A 16088-nucleotide genomic window follows, 5' to 3' on the forward strand; every position below is an offset into this window, starting at 1 on the left:
AATCTTTTAAGAAAAGAAAAAATTGGTCCCCTAATCCGATGTCCTGGTTCTGCGGCGCAGCGCTAGAGGGGGGAAAAAAATGATAAAACTCTATTTGCCCCGCTATTAAATTAAATTTGCATTTGGCCCATAGAGTTGTTTCTAAATCCATCCCCGCCTAGGCAAACTCATTACCTGTTCATTCTAAAGCTCGAAAAACCTAACATGTTTTTTAAAAGAGATGTTTTGGTGCCACTGGATGAAAACGCCCTTGGCAACCTAGGGTCTAGTTAGTTAGAACCTGAGGTTTACTAGTTACCGGTCAGGAAAAATACTATTTCCAGACTTCTATTTTCGTGAGGGAAATACTGACACAGATCCAAGGAGGAGAAAACACGAATAAGAAACAACAAGAAGTAGAGCCCATCACAAACAATGAAAGGGAAAGAAAACGAAGGAGGAGAAGAAGAAGAAGAAGAAGAAAGAGATAGAGAGAGAGATAGACCGACTGTAGCTTTGTCGTCGAACATTAGAGTATTAAGCACAACGCAGAATTTTACCTCGATCTCCATAGTTTCTGGTCTGATCAGATCTGCGGTATAGTGACATGACATGAAGTGTTGGTGCTTGGAGAAATAATGGCGGAAAGGACATTGGCGGAGAAAGGTAGAAAATGATATGAGTTGAAAGATTAGCGGCTCTGATTGCCTTCTTAGAATGACCACTCATCCATCTTCTACACTCTCCTAAATTCATACATTTCTTTATTTAATAAAAATTAAACTAAATATAATTATATTTCTTTAACTTTAAGCAAGATTTTATTTGATTTAATACCGTTAGTTTCATATAAAAATTATTGCTTCAATATGTACAACTTATACGCCGCCGCTTGCTTCACCGTTCCGTCCTTAGATCCCGAGAACACCATTCCGACCAGCCAGCACTCCGCCCAGTTCACCGCGCCGTCTTGCGCGTTGATCAATTCCAAGCACATGGAATCGGACAGTCTCCACAGCTTTGTGGTTCGGTCCCACGAAGCCGAATACAGAACCGTCTTGCCCATGCTCAAGCACAGACACGGTAGTGACAGGAGGAAGATGTTGTGGATCAGAAGAAGAGGTGGTGGGAGGTTGGTGATAGTAAGAAATTGCGCTGCCGAGCTGAGACTGGAGCTGGTTTTGCTGCTCGGGGAAGGCCTGCATCTGGCGCTGGCGGCTTCAGGATCTGGAACCTGTAGAAGACGTTGGCGTCCCGACGGAATCGAACTTCTTGAGGAGCTTTCAAGAGGTTAAGCACGTGAGGAGAGAGCTGCTCCAGGGTCGTCTTCTTCGGTGGGGTCGAGCAAGAGAGGAAAGAGAAATGGAGTGAGAGGAGAGCCGGAAAAGGGTGAGAGAGAGAATTAAATTTATGGGCTCGCAAATTAACAGAGTTTACGTGAAATTAAGGACCAATTTGCTCGAAGGATTTTTTTTTTTTTTTTACCAGCACTCTAAGTTTAATTGTTCATAATTTAAAATATATCAAACACGACTTTAAAGTTTAAATTATCTTTTAGCTTATAATTTAGAATTTAAATTATCATTTAACCTTATATTTCTATTATATAAAATCACAACCACCACAACATGACAAGTCTTATTTTTCTAGGTTAGTTATTAATAATATATTTTAAAATATTTACATGTCTTGATTTAACCAAAAAAAAAAGATATTAAATATATATATATATATATATAATATAATATGTTAGTCATATACTCTTTCTGTCCAAAATATGGCAATTTTCTTTCAACTAATATTGAATCAAAATATAAATAACCTAGTATTTATAAAATATTTTTGTCATTTTACCTTTTGTATTTAATTCTTGTATCTATGAATTTATAACCTTGATAGTTGATGAATATATCATTGATATATTATTCATGAATGAGGCTTTAGTTAAAAATTAAAAAAGATGTCAAGAAAATGATAAAGCATTAAGACGTATTTACATTAAATTTAAAAGATCAAATGTTAAAAATAAATATAGATAAATAATACAATGTAAAAAAAATTAAAATATAAGCTTATATATTTTTTAAAAAAGTACTTTAATATGTAAGAAAAAATCACAAGAAACAAATAAAACCAAAAAAAAAAAGAGAGAGGAAGAATGCAAAAAATTATGTTGTGAAATATGCTGCCATAGATAATGAAATATTGAGTTGGCAGCTATGTAGATTAATGAAAAGAAGTTCAATTATTTGTGAGGAAGGGAAAAGGAAAATAAACAAAAGATTTTTTAAAAAATAAATGAATACAAAATAAGGGAAAATAAGAACAACAATAAAATTAAAAAAATAAGGGGAGAAAAGGAAGGAATTGTGAATCAAATTATTACTATGCGTTATCACTTAATTGATTAACAATTATTGATTATTGACTTGACTCTAGGATATATTTTATGTTTATTCGGCTTGTTTTGCGTGGAGAAGGGGTGGAGTATTTTTATTCCATTTGCATTTTTTAAAAAACTATATACTGAATTTTGGAAAAAAAAAAAAAAAGAACTAATGTGTACTGAATAATCTAATATATAACAGCGCGATGAGAAGGAGATATGGTCGAAGTGATTGGAAGCGTTGGGAACTCAAAGGTACGCAAGTCTCTCAGCAAACTGATCAGCTATATCTTTTCTACCTGTTCAAATTAAAGTGTTTAAGCTCACCATCGTCCTATTCTTTTTTCATCAAACAAATTTTGATCTTGTCTTTTAGGTTTGTGAGTCTCAATTCTTGTAGCCTTTGAACGTCTCGCTATTATCCTATTACTCTCTCCCTCTCTCTTTCTCCCCCCTTTTTCCCCTTAAATACAGGTATACAGCTAGCTGGTATCTGGGAATAACTCTTATGTTTTTAATTTGCAAGGTTTTAAAGCAAATTAGAAGGGAAGGCTTATACACTTAACGTTATATAAATTTGGTAAGTAAGATTTTAATTTTCTATCCTCCTTAGTTGTACTTGGAGCTATCCGAGTAGCTTTTCTTTCTTCTTCAAAAGCATATATACAATTTTTGGTTTTCTGTTTTTTGCCCCCTTCATTCTTTTCCCCCATATGTTTTTACTCATGGCTAGCTTTTAGGCTCTGATATCATGTTGAGATTTATGTAATATTTAAAGCAATCCGTTAAACAAAAAAACCAAAGCTATTTGGTTGGATTTACTACAAGCATATAAATACCTTTAATCTTTTTCAATCTTTTCATATTCATATTAAGAGTCCCAAATTAGGGAGCCTTATAAGAAAAGTGAAGTATCAAATATAAAGAGAGTCAAGATTGGCTTCGAGTTGAGTAAATCAGATATCTTGTCCCAAGTTACATTCTTCCATTCTTCCTAGAACATGCTTCCAAGAAGATAAGATAAGCTTGTTTATTAGTTTAAAAAACTTTCTCACCCAATGTATGTGATAAGGGACGCAGAAGCAAAATTGTGCTAGTTTAGGGACAGAACCCTGAAACACAGCAAAACACAAGAACAAAAAGAAAGGGGTGAAATTTATGATGAAAATAAAGAAATAAATGAAATAAACAATGGGATAATTATCAAGAATAAGATCTTCTAGAACACCTGCTTCTAGGAACCTCAACCTTCAAAGATACCACAAGAATTAATTACGCTTTTGATCACGTTTGTTTCTCACATGGGATGCCAACACAAGCATTAAGGCTCACAAGATTTATAAACTCTAAAATAAATAATTTCATTCAACTGCTCTTCCATTTACAAGAAGGAACATGCCTAATATATATAGGTTCATAGAGAAGACTATTTCCTAAAATTAAAATCCTAATTTTCTAATAGTAAAAGAAGAAAGAAAATAATATAAAATACATATTAAGCCACATAATTTAGGAGATATGATCTTAAAATTATGGGATTACAAAACTTAAAAATTAAAATAATATAATTAATTCTAATTTTTGACTAGACTCAAAATAGGAAACTATGACTAGTCTTGCTTCTTAAGAAAGAGAGTCAAGTCAAATGACTATTAAAATAGGAGACAATCAAAGGATCATAAAGGATTTAAAATCACGCCACCCTTGACTTCTTCACTAGGGTTTCATACCTCCTTACTTGCAAGAGGCTCAACTTATAGTCTTTCTTACATTAGGCTAAGGTTTGCATTTCTTGGGCTTGACTCTTTGTGGATTTGAATCTTAAGTACATTATGCACACTTAGAGGCTCTCCTTTAGGCATAAGAGGAGTGCCTCAATGCTCTTCAAGCTCTTGGACATTTTATACAAGACTAAACAAGGCTTACTTCATGGCTTTGGTTCAGGCTTTTGTCATTGGACCTCCAATATATTGTAAAGGATCTTTAAGCACATTGGATTGGAGGTGTTAGGCTCGTTGCTCCTTGCCTTAGGCTCCTTTCATGCCACCATACTCATGATTACCTTCCTCAAGATTTGTTGTCATTAACGCCATGTCACTTGTGCCACGAGGTCCATCAGTATGAATTTTTTAAAATAAGCTCTCCATTTAACCTCTTGCTTGTAAAATTGGTATTTTTATTGAGAGGCTAACATCATGAAAAGGACTATCTACAAAAAGTTTAAACTGAGAAAAGTGTTATAAAATAGAGCTATCATAAAGGTCAACTTTTGAACGAGGACATTGTTAATGAGTCTTATATTGAGAAGCTTTTGGTCTTTTGCATTAAAAAAAAATGGTGAACAACAATTAAGTCCTAAAAGAATGAATTAATTACAGTTAGGCCATCAATAAATTTTTTTACAAAATGAATTATAAATACCAATTTAAATAATTATAAATAAAAATTTCTGTTGCAATCTAATAATTATATTTGACATTTAAATACTTACTTGTAATTGAAACTCATGAATTTGCAATAATTTGGATCAATATTTTCAATTTATTTTTCAAAAGAATTTGTCAGAAACTTAACTGGTATTAATTCAATATTTTGAGACCTAATTGTCATTCTCAAAAAAAAGAAAAAAGAAAAATAGAGTTTGTAATTTTAAAAGACTTTCCTACCCAATATGCAAGCCTTCAGAAACAAATTCTTAACTTCTTCTCATAATAATGTGATGTATCATTATTATCTAGTATGATGTTGTTGTTAGTATATGAATGTAATATTTAAATAAAGGAGATTTTAATGAAATATAAGTTGGGACGCTGTCCGCTTACCTGAAAATTTTTCAAATAAGTAACTTACTTCTAACTGGTCCTCTTCTAGTAATGCTTGCTCTTTAAGTCCTAGTGTCCAAGAAATACCATTGTTATTTTCTTTTGTAGATCTCATCATCATCATCATCATCATCATCATCATCATCATCATCATCATCATCATCATCATCATCATCATCATCATCATCATCATCAGTCTAAAATAATTCGGAAAGTAACACAGACAACTCTTAACTTTCAACATTTTTTAAACATTTCATAGACATTCTAATGACTAATATTTTAATAACAAATTGGCTTTTGAATTACTAATTCATAATATTATTTTCAAACTACTCTTATTTCTAATTTCAACTTTTTGTATAGAGAATAATTCTCTTTCATAACAATTTAATTATCAATAATACAATCAACACATCTATTTCCCATCATCCACCAATATTCATCCTTTCCAGCATTTTGTTAAACATCTTATAAGCACCAATTTTTAAATTTTAATAGTAATTTCTTCCTTCAAATACCATCCCATAATTTATTCAACAATTCTACAGCATCAATATAAAATTTAATCTGCCATCTCAAGTTTATTTCTTCAACAAAATCAATATAAATTTAGTTATACTCCAAGCACAAATAACATCTTCAGACAAAGATTTTTGCTTGGTTCAAAAACCTACTACCTTTCTATAATCACGCACAGCAGTAACCTCACACACCAAATAATATTATCTCCACTAAATAGACACACATGCACACAGCCAGCAAAAAAGAAAACTCAATGCTCCTCACCTGGAACCAGCATGACCGAGCAAAGAAGGAGATGATCCTAGGCGAACAAACACGGAGGAGGAAGGAAAAAGAATCTGCAACAGCATGAACGAGAGAGGAGCGAAGATGTTTGCAACGAGAAACAGGGGAGGATGAACAAAGAACAGAGGGAAATGAACAGCTCCTGCTTCCTCGAACGGAAGAAATGGAGAGTTTGTACCTCACTCACCAATACATACGTGTGCACAGAATCAAACTAGAGAGAGGACAGAATCAAGCTTCCATGGCTACCCATGAGCACTGCCACAACGCATACAAACAGAGGAGGAAGGGAAGCACAGTCGTCAGTGATAACGCAGCGGTCGAGGAAGGAGAAGATGCTATTGCACGAAGGAAGAGGGAGAGGAACGAACTCTACTCACAGCATCCAGACGACGCCAACGAGAAAGAGAAAAACAAGGAATCAACAGTGAAGCTTGAACAGAGATGGAGTAGGTAGATCTTGAGCGAAATCTTTACAGCGGCGAACTCATGGTGAACTCGACACCCATGCCGATGATCAATTGAAACGGAGGAGGCGAGAATGCGGTGGAGGTTTGATCAGAAAGTTCCCTCTCACTGGATTCTTGAAGATTCGAGAATGGAAAAAATGAAAAAAAAAAAAAAAAAGTTCGGCATGCGTGTGATTTATATCCGACTCTGTTTCTGTTTCTGTTTCTATTTCATTTTTTTTTGAGAGGCATAATGGTAATATCATGTAAATCAGATAAAATAAACAAAAATAAGAGAAAAAAAATGAAGACTCCCTTTATTCACCATAAGGGTTTGAACATAGAACCTAAAACTAAACATAAATAGTAGTTATTACTGAACTATTAGAGTATTTTGACAAATTTATACCAAAACTAATACAAATACCTTAACTTATCTAATTTTAGATTTTTTTATTTACATTATTTTCCTGAATCATTACAAAATTAAATTCAAAACAAATTATTCCTACCGTTTATGTGTTAATTGCTAACAATTATATACACCAAATTAGCCTAAACGTGGTTCGCCATGGTGAATGCATTGTTGGTTGCGGTGAACAACTCATAATTTTATAAAATAACTTGGTTGCCCTTTTTTTTTTTTCCCAAACAATTGATATATCATACTTTCATATACTTTATATCTCTGATTTATACTTATTTTGAATAATGTTTATTTATTTAATGGTAAAAACTTAAGATCCTATTTAAAAAAAGTTTAAATATCAGAGAATTTTACAGATGATAAATGCGAAAGCTAACAATGTCATCAACGGATTTCAAACCCAAATTAACCAGTTAATTAAAATCTTAAACTTCTTTTCAAATAGAGTCCCAAGTTTTTACCATTAAATAAATAAACATTATTTAAAATAAAATTAAATTAAAGTTATAGATTATATAGAAGCATAAGATACCAATCATTTAGAAAACATTACAAAAAAGAACAAAAAATGTTACTTCACAAAATTATAGATTATTTGTTGTAGCCAATGATGCATTTGTTGTGGCGAATAATGCTAAGTCTAATTTAAACTATATAATAGTTAGCATTCCATATATAAATGGTGTGGATAGTTTGTTCTAAATTTTAAAGTTCAAAGTCTAATATATTACTCACACAATAGTTTAGAATATATAGCGCTCATTAAAAATGACACATTAATAAAAAACCGCCACATCAACATTTTAACTAGGCCCCACTTGATGAAAAGGAATGGCATTAACAATGATTTATTGGTGAGATTTAATTTGTTATAAATTTAAAAATTTAGAATCCGTTTTACATATTTTAAGAGTTTGGAGTCCAAAGCACTTTACGCGCAATACTTCAAGATCTAGAATGCTCATTAACCCTTAATGATATTACTCTTAATATAATGGAAACATCATTATTTGGGAAAAAAAAAATCTTTCAAAAAGAAAACGCGGAAAGGAAATAAGAACTTAAGAATTAGAAAACAAAGAGAAAGCAAGAGATACATGAATCCTGAGTAAATTCAGTAATGTCGTCCTCAAGAAGACCAAGATTTTTCTTTCTTCAAAGGATCCAAGGTGGATTGTTTACAAAACTCCGCACTCCTTTGCAAGTCCTTAAACAACTTCACAATTTTCGATGCTGGGACCTATCTAACATGGCTCTCAATCCCACTAGCCAAATTTGCATATGCATAGAACATACAAAACAACATTGGCCCAGGTTTGTTAATGCGTTTATTAGCTGAAATTTTTCTTTTCGTTTCTCTTCTAATCTTCAGTCTCTTATATCAGCAGTGCAACAATGTGAGAAGTCATGGATGTTTGTTACATGCATTTCCCTGCTCTTGAACTGATGTTCGTGACAGCTCAGCACTTAGTTTTCTCCCTCTACTTGTTGTTACTACACCAAGGTTTTAATTTTTTTATTTTTTGGGATTGGGGGGCAGAGTTGGCACCCAAAACTATCAAGTTACCAAATTCGAAGAAGAGAAAGACCCCTTAACCGTGGTTGATTACATAACTAATTTTCATGATGGAAGGTTTCCACAGATAAAAGCCGAATTCCCAAATCTAGAAGTAATTCTAATTCTTTTTTCAAAAGAAACAAAATCTCAGCAGAGCTATCCCAATACCTTAATTTGGACAGTTTATCACTGAGATCAATCATCATCGTGTAAATTTCAATAGAAGTTCATAAACAAATTTTAGCCACTTGAACTTATAGAGATAGGAAGAGAAGCACAATTGAAATCAAAGTACACAGGTACAACATTATTCTACATCTATCTATTATCAGTTTGTGGCCTTAGAGCAATGGTTTGAAAGTATTTCAACTGAGTCCAAATTTCCCTTAGTCAAATTCCATACATCATAAATCATAATCTAGTCAATCACTGCATCCCAACACAAGCATATAATATAACTAGAAAATTTAGCTGTACATGTCCTGCTCCAGAAGCGCATAACTCCAAAGAGTTTGACTGCTGCCTTCACAATGGCAAAAAGGCACAGCTAACAAAATTCATTTGTAGGAAAGCACTAGATCCAGGACTAAAAAAGAAAGCATTCATGTCGACCAATTCAGTGATCCTTACTTGTAAAAAGGAGTAAAAGCAAAAGGAAAACTCAGATGAGTTCTGAATGAAAAATATTATGTTAAACAGAAATGAATTAAAAAAAAAAAAAGGAAAGAAAGAAATATCGCTGCATATATCTAATTTTAACTATTCTCTATGTCCATACCTCTGTAAGCATGCACCTTTCTTTATGGATACAATTTCCTGACAGAGTTAAAAGCACAAATTTTCAGTTGTCTAGTGGTGGAGCCATTTCTCTAGGAAGTAAATGCATGGCAGAAAAGATTTCAAGCAAAAGATTATGAGGGGGGGGGCTAGTTTCCAGATGTTGATACACTGAAAGTTCCTTAACATAAAAATGCTGCCAGACTACCACATGTAAAGAAGAAAAAAAAGATTTCAGAAGAAAATTGCTTAAACCAAATGTCTTGTTTGCTTCAATTCCTTAGCATCCCAAAGAATAGTCTTTCCCCAAGTAATCGTATGTTCCAATGTAAGTATATTTTTTATGATTTCTTCCAATACAATCATACTTGATTGACCATAACCATATGGGAATAATCTCTCCCATGATAATCATCACCCCTTAAAAATTGGGAATACTTGATACAAGCTAATTCTCATGCCCACCTTTCTACTAGTTCACTACCTTTTTCTTACAAAAATCTATCCATAGTCATTCTAGTAAGCTCAAGCACCTCACTTTATTCCATTCATATCCCTTCTAAAAACAAAACAGGCTTTAAATATAAGTATAATTATAATAATTATAACCAACCTAGCAACAGTAATATATCAAATAACATAACAATACCAGAAATAACGAAGCTCAAAGGAGGATTGGAACGAGCAAACCAGAATTGAAGGAGGATTGGAACGAGGAAGAAGACGGGAAAATATGATCAAACTTCACCAACTCCTTGACGACTCGGACGATTCACTAAATGGTCCTTTTCTCTCTTCTCTGGAATGGAACGAAGAAGGAGGAATAAAGACGAAATCGAAATCAAACATCAAACAGAAAATCAGAACCAAACACAAAAAGCGAAACTCAGACTCCATCACTTGAACTCGATTAATCTAATTCTTAAGGCTACGAAAATGTGAGAAGAATAAATGCCATCACATGATGAAGTCGAGCACAACGAGGAGGATTAGAGATTTAATACAAAAGAAAACAGACAATGGGCCACTAAACCCGTTGGATGAGAGTTGAGGCCCATGATACATGTCGACAGTGCATTACAACCAAACTTGAGATCAAACAAACTTACCTTAAAGCCCACAAGCCGAAGGAGGATCCTCCACGCCAAATGTGATTCACCGATTTGCATCCTTTGATGAGGTTGTTTTTGTGTGGTCTACTTATCACATTTTACATATAATTATAAAAATCAATCTGTTTGAATTTATTAATTAATGTAAATCTATAAACAAATATTCCAACAATCAATGATTGCCTAACTTGTTAGTATTGGAAACATAATAGTTAATGGAAAACTTGATTGTGAATGCGCATGAGAATCTTGAGAGAGTTAGGGTAGTCAATTATCTTAGATAATGTTTGGATTGGTATATGTGGATTTGAATTTTAGATATAAAATCTTACATTTCAAATCTTATATTTAAAATTCATATATTTAAATTTTTTATTTAAGTAGTTTACAAATTTTCCAATGAAGAATAAAGATGAGTAGAGTTACAAAACGAAAATGAAAAATTGAAAGTGATGAATTTACCAATATTTTTTAATTAATAAAAAAATAACGAAAGGTACGAAAGTCATAAAGGCATCCAGTAAAAACACGAAGAGAATGTGATATTTGATGTAATTGAAATTTCAAATTATTAGAGCATAGGAGAAATTTAAAATTAGAAAGGAAATGTAATAAGAGATTGATTTGGAAATCCAAATCCATAAAATTTTATTTATCCAAATAAGGGATTTGATCTAAATCCAAATTCAAACCCAAATTATCATCAATTCAAACATACCATTAGTAAACTTGCCATTCAAACAAGAGGTGAGGCCACGGAGAATGTCCGAGAATTTTTTAGATGTGCTAGGGTGGTAACTAAAATAATATTCAAGTAAAACCCTTTATCCAATTACTTTTGTAATGACTATAAATTTTGAATTAAATAAATTTCTTTTCTAATTGATATTTTATTTAATTATTCCAATTTAACAAGTAGATGGTGGTTACTTATTGAAACTTAAGTTAGCAACTTACTGGAAGATTCAAAGTTCAAATTCTCTTAAGTAATAGACTAATTTTATTTTATCATGGTTATGAGAAAATTTTAAAAAAAAAGGAGAGAGAAAATGCCTTGTCTCTTATATTATAATATATAAAAACTTTGGGTCCATCCTTGTAATTTTCTCAATCCTCCCTTTTTAAGTCAGATTTTTCTTCTTTCTTTGTTATTTTTAACGAGAGAACCAACGAGAGAGAGGGAGAGAATTCTAGAAACTTTCATCTCTATCTTTCTTTGTTCCAGCACGTTCATCGGCTTGGGTATGCAATCACCATGATCAACTGATGCTAAGGGTCCATATGTTGTCTTCTCCATCTTGTTTCACAGCGTTCACTATTGGTAATCTTTGCCTAACTCGTTCGCCCGTTCTTCATCCGCATCGCCAACTGTTCTTTTTCTTCCCTGCTCTTCTTTATTTATGCGACGGCTTCCCTTCTTCTTGCTTCAAGTTGCTGCTACATTCGTGGGTATGGGTGTGGTTGTGGGGGCATCAAAATCTTCCTTCCATGCTTCATGTCACCACTATCATCTCCCCTATTTTGCATCATAGATCGCTCAACTTAGCTAGTCGTCTAACTGGTTCGTTCATCATTGCAAGTGGTTTCGGTAATTAGAGTAGCAAAAAGGCAACTGAGAGATGTTCAAAAGGAGCAAATTTTCATCTTGTGAGCGTTTTAGGTAAGTGGATAGCGTCCCAACTAATTTTTTTTCAATCAAAATTTTCTTTACTAAAATATTACGTTTTTCTGGAAATTATTTTAATAGCATTAATGCGACTATTGGATATTTGTTGATTAACTTTACTTTATTTTGAGAAATTAGCTTTACCAAATTTGAAATGTTATTTGATCAATTAAATCAAGTTTGGACTTTGATTATGAGATTTTTATTTTATCAAATATTAGATTGATACAGAGAATGATTCATGCGAATTTGACTTTGAAATTTTTTTTGATTATTCAATAAATGCAAGCATAAGCATTGGATATGAAATTTTATTTTGGCAAGTTTTAATGCTTAAAAGTATTCATGCGAGTTTGATTTTGAGAATGAGAACTGTATCTTGAAAGTGATGATTTTCTCACATGTTTGAAAATGGTTTTTCTAAAAAAATGGACTTTATATGGAACACTGGTTGCTAACGACAATTCCATTAGCCCTTGGCACGCCATGGTACAACTAGCTAGCAGGGTGTTTATAGGAGGTGCTAGCCCCGTGCGATGGCCAACGCACGTGGAATAGAGGGATGGTTATTCGTGAGCATCATACTCATATTTGTTTTATGGCTTCAAGCCACATTTGGTTAGCATTACCCTCGTGGACTGTGTGTTTACGTTTATTTCATAGCTTCGGCTGCATTTAGTTACTTACCTTCATGGACTGTGTGTCCATGTTGTCTTCGTGGCATAAGCCACATTTGGTTATCTACCCTCGTGGACTATGTATCTATATTTATTATTTGTTCTGATAAGTCCCTATAATTATGAGTTTTTAATTATTTGATAGACCTATTTTTCATTGATTTTGATTAATGACATATTTATAATTATTTTATGCAATTATTTGCTTTATTAAAAGTATATGATAATGATGTTTGATATGATATTTTAATAAATTAGGGATTTATTTAGAGTTACATCAAGTCCTTTTTGACGAAGTTTATTATATATTTGTTTGCAAAAAATTTTATTTCTAGCACACATAATTATGTTAAACTTCTTTTTATACATATTTAGTTATTTATTGTTGGGATACTATTCACTAGAAACTTATTTAGTTTCAGATTCATTAACTGGCATTGATCCTACTGCTGACATTTAAAGGGCGAAAAATTGTTTTGGGTGGTGGTATTTCACTTAGCATTATCTCCTTTTGACATAAACATTTGATTGTTGTATTTTATTTTGAAAGTAAGGTTAGTTAGCTCCACATAGCCTATAGCTAGGTTTCTATTGTGATATATGTTGTTTGCTGGTTGGAAGGAGTTAAGCTCCTGGTTGATATTACTTTTTGTGTAAAATATTGATAGATAAAAAATTTTGGAAGATCTTATTTACTAGGAAGATTCCACTTAAATTTCTATAAAAAATATTGAAATTTTCAATACAATAATTTTATTAAACATGTTATAATTTTTAGTACAGATTCAACTATGTTTTAAAATGAAAAAAAAAATCTCAATTTAGGGCTTAAGGGATGTGTGATATGGTCCACATCCCGTGCCGGTCACTTTCTATTTTCGGGGTGTGACAACTTTATTCATCTTTAATAAGATCTTTACAATCAGCATGCCATTAATGTTCATCAAATCATTAATATGTAATTTAACTCAACCTACTTTAGAAGGGCACCATTTAGTTTGTAATTCTTCTCATCCCAAAATTAAAGAATTCATCCTTGATTCAAGCTTAAGGTTGTTGATTATGTGTTGGGGTGCTAATGAAAGCAATGTTTCCATTGAGGGTGTCATCTTCAAAGCAGAGGCTTTTGCATCCCACTTTTTAAATGTTTCAACAGACATGAGCAAAATTTTCTACCAAAGAATTTCTCATGTAATTGAATTCCATACATCTTTCTTTGCATTCCATGTTATCCAAATGTGCAAGGAAAGAAAAAATAGCTTTAAAAGCTCAACCAATTTTATCTAGATTTCCTATGCTTTTCTATAAGAATGAAAGATATGGATAGAGCAGTCTAGGGAGTTACAGCTAAAAGGACAAGTTCTTTGGTAAATTCTAGTTCATTCTATGCTAATAAATTTGGTTTGAATACAATTCCACATAGCAAAAAGACTTTATTTTATCATAAATAGGCAATGTGGTTTGTATTTAAGCAATTTTTTTAAATTTATTTGTAAATAATTTCTTTACATGGGACATATCTTTAATTTAAATGTTATGAAAAAGTACTAAGTTGAATTTTAGGGAAAAAAACTTATATACATAGTCTTATATATCTAAGGTGCTTGTTTCTAATTAAATCAAAACATGTGAATTTTTTAATATATTATTTATTCTATAAGAAATTCTTGCTTTTTTAAAGTGTTAACATACAATTCGTACCCTAAACTATAGGTACAGAAGTGATTTGATCCATAAACTCATATTTGATACATTATAAACCCTGAACAATTAAATTTAGGACAATTTCATCCTACTATTAAATTAAACTAAACTTCCATTACTTTTTTAAAAAGGGGGCATAATGTGTAGTTTTCCTCAAATTCTATTGAACCAAGTGTTTTGATGATAATAAAACTAAGAAAAAGGTGTATGTTACTTGTGCATATTGAATATCAAGAACCATGCAACAAAACAACAAAATGTTTGGACAATAACTGTCCATGCTTGATTGACACACATATGCAAGCATTTGTGCTTCACATTGCTTCATTCATGGTTGGACAATAAATGGCCATACTTAATTGACATACATATATTGCACCTATGCTTCACAATGCATCATTCATGCTTGGATTGTGAGTGTCCCATGCATGATTGATTATATTTTTGTGCATATAAGACAAAGAATTTCATTCAAGCTTAAACCATAAATGGACTTACTTGAATTAGAGAGTCTAAAGTGAAGATATAGCACTGTATACTAATTCATGCTTGGACATTTCTATGTCCATGCTTGATCAGCAAGAAAGTGTGAAGAAATATCTTGGTTAAACTTCTGTAATCTGATTTAAGCTTGGCTGTTATTTTTCCCACACGTGATTGATCCTAAGTGTCAGCTTGAGATAGGCTTAAGAAGCAATCCACACTTGGATTTGAAAAATCCATAATTGAATTTTGAAAAATTCACACTTGAATGGATGAACTTGAGCACTAAAAAAGCTTTACTTAAAATAAGCCTTAGCACTGAACAAGCTATTCAAGCTTAGTTTAGAAGTGGCCCAAGAGTGATTTTCATCACAAAGAACCAAAATCCTTTTGTATAATCATCCATGCTTAGTACTCAAATTATCCATGTGAGATTGAACTCACATAGAAGCTTAGTGTTTCAAAACACATCATTCACGTTTGATACTTATGAGTAGCCCACGCTTGAATCATTGAAGTGATTGGTGAGTCTGTAATATCTTGATTTTTAGATAATAAATAAATTATAGGTTTGGTGACTTATTGATGATTTAACAAAAGGAATTTATATTATTTTGAGGTTAAAATTAAAGAATGAATTTGTATTTGAGGTTATTTGGGTTAATAACATGGTTAGGCATTTAATTATGGATTAAATATGGCCTAGAGTCATATAAGATATATTTATTATCCTATCTTAAGATAAAATTTAAAGACAAAAATAATAAAATATAATAGGAAATAAAATAAATGAAATATGCAAAAAACAAACAAACAAACAAACAAACAAAACAAGAAGAAAGACAGAAAAGAAATAGAGAGAGGATAGAAATAAAAAAGAAGAAGATTTAATGTAAACAAAACTGGAGAATGTTGGCTGAAGAACCAAAAAGAAAGAAAGAAAGAAAAAATGGATGTAAAAAAAAAAAGGTGATCGTGAGACCCACTTGCTTATTAAATATTCACACCCCATTTGCATTTCAAACATATTCCTTCAATTTTTCGCACCTGCATTTGTCTTCTTGTTCTCTCTTCTCTTTGTTCACATCATCAACCATTTTCAGGTGAGGTTGAGCTCTTTTCAGTTCATTTATAAGTACAAAATGACTCTCATTCTCTAAATTTATTTTATAAATATCTTCTAATCAATAAAAGCTATCTAACCATTGCATTATTTTGAGGAAATAAGCAAATTTTTT

At 32.1% G+C, this 16088-nt stretch overlaps 2 long non-coding RNA genes across 2 annotated transcripts; one reads left to right on the forward strand and one right to left on the reverse strand.

Moving 5' to 3' along the window:
* Positions 1–2888: 2888 nt before the first annotated feature.
* On the forward strand, positions 2889–6755 carry LOC129289783 (uncharacterized). Its single transcript, XR_008588232.1, has 3 exons — positions 2889–2945; positions 4310–4475; positions 5946–6755. It is a non-coding gene; the product is annotated as an uncharacterized LOC129289783 (long non-coding RNA).
* Positions 6756–8661: 1906 nt separating this feature from the next.
* Positions 8662–10154, reverse strand: LOC129289804 (uncharacterized). Its single transcript, XR_008588238.1, has 2 exons — positions 9858–10154; positions 8662–9247 (listed from the first exon to the last, which is right to left on the reverse strand). It is a non-coding gene; the product is annotated as an uncharacterized LOC129289804 (long non-coding RNA).
* Between the last annotated feature and the right edge of the window lie 5934 nt (positions 10155–16088).

This window comes from Prosopis cineraria, unplaced genomic scaffold, assembly GCF_029017545.1.
Source record: "Prosopis cineraria cultivar Desert tree isolate PC_DT_omini unplaced genomic scaffold, ASM2901754v1 PC13, whole genome shotgun sequence".
Taxonomy (NCBI): domain Eukaryota; kingdom Viridiplantae; phylum Streptophyta; class Magnoliopsida; order Fabales; family Fabaceae; genus Prosopis; species Prosopis cineraria.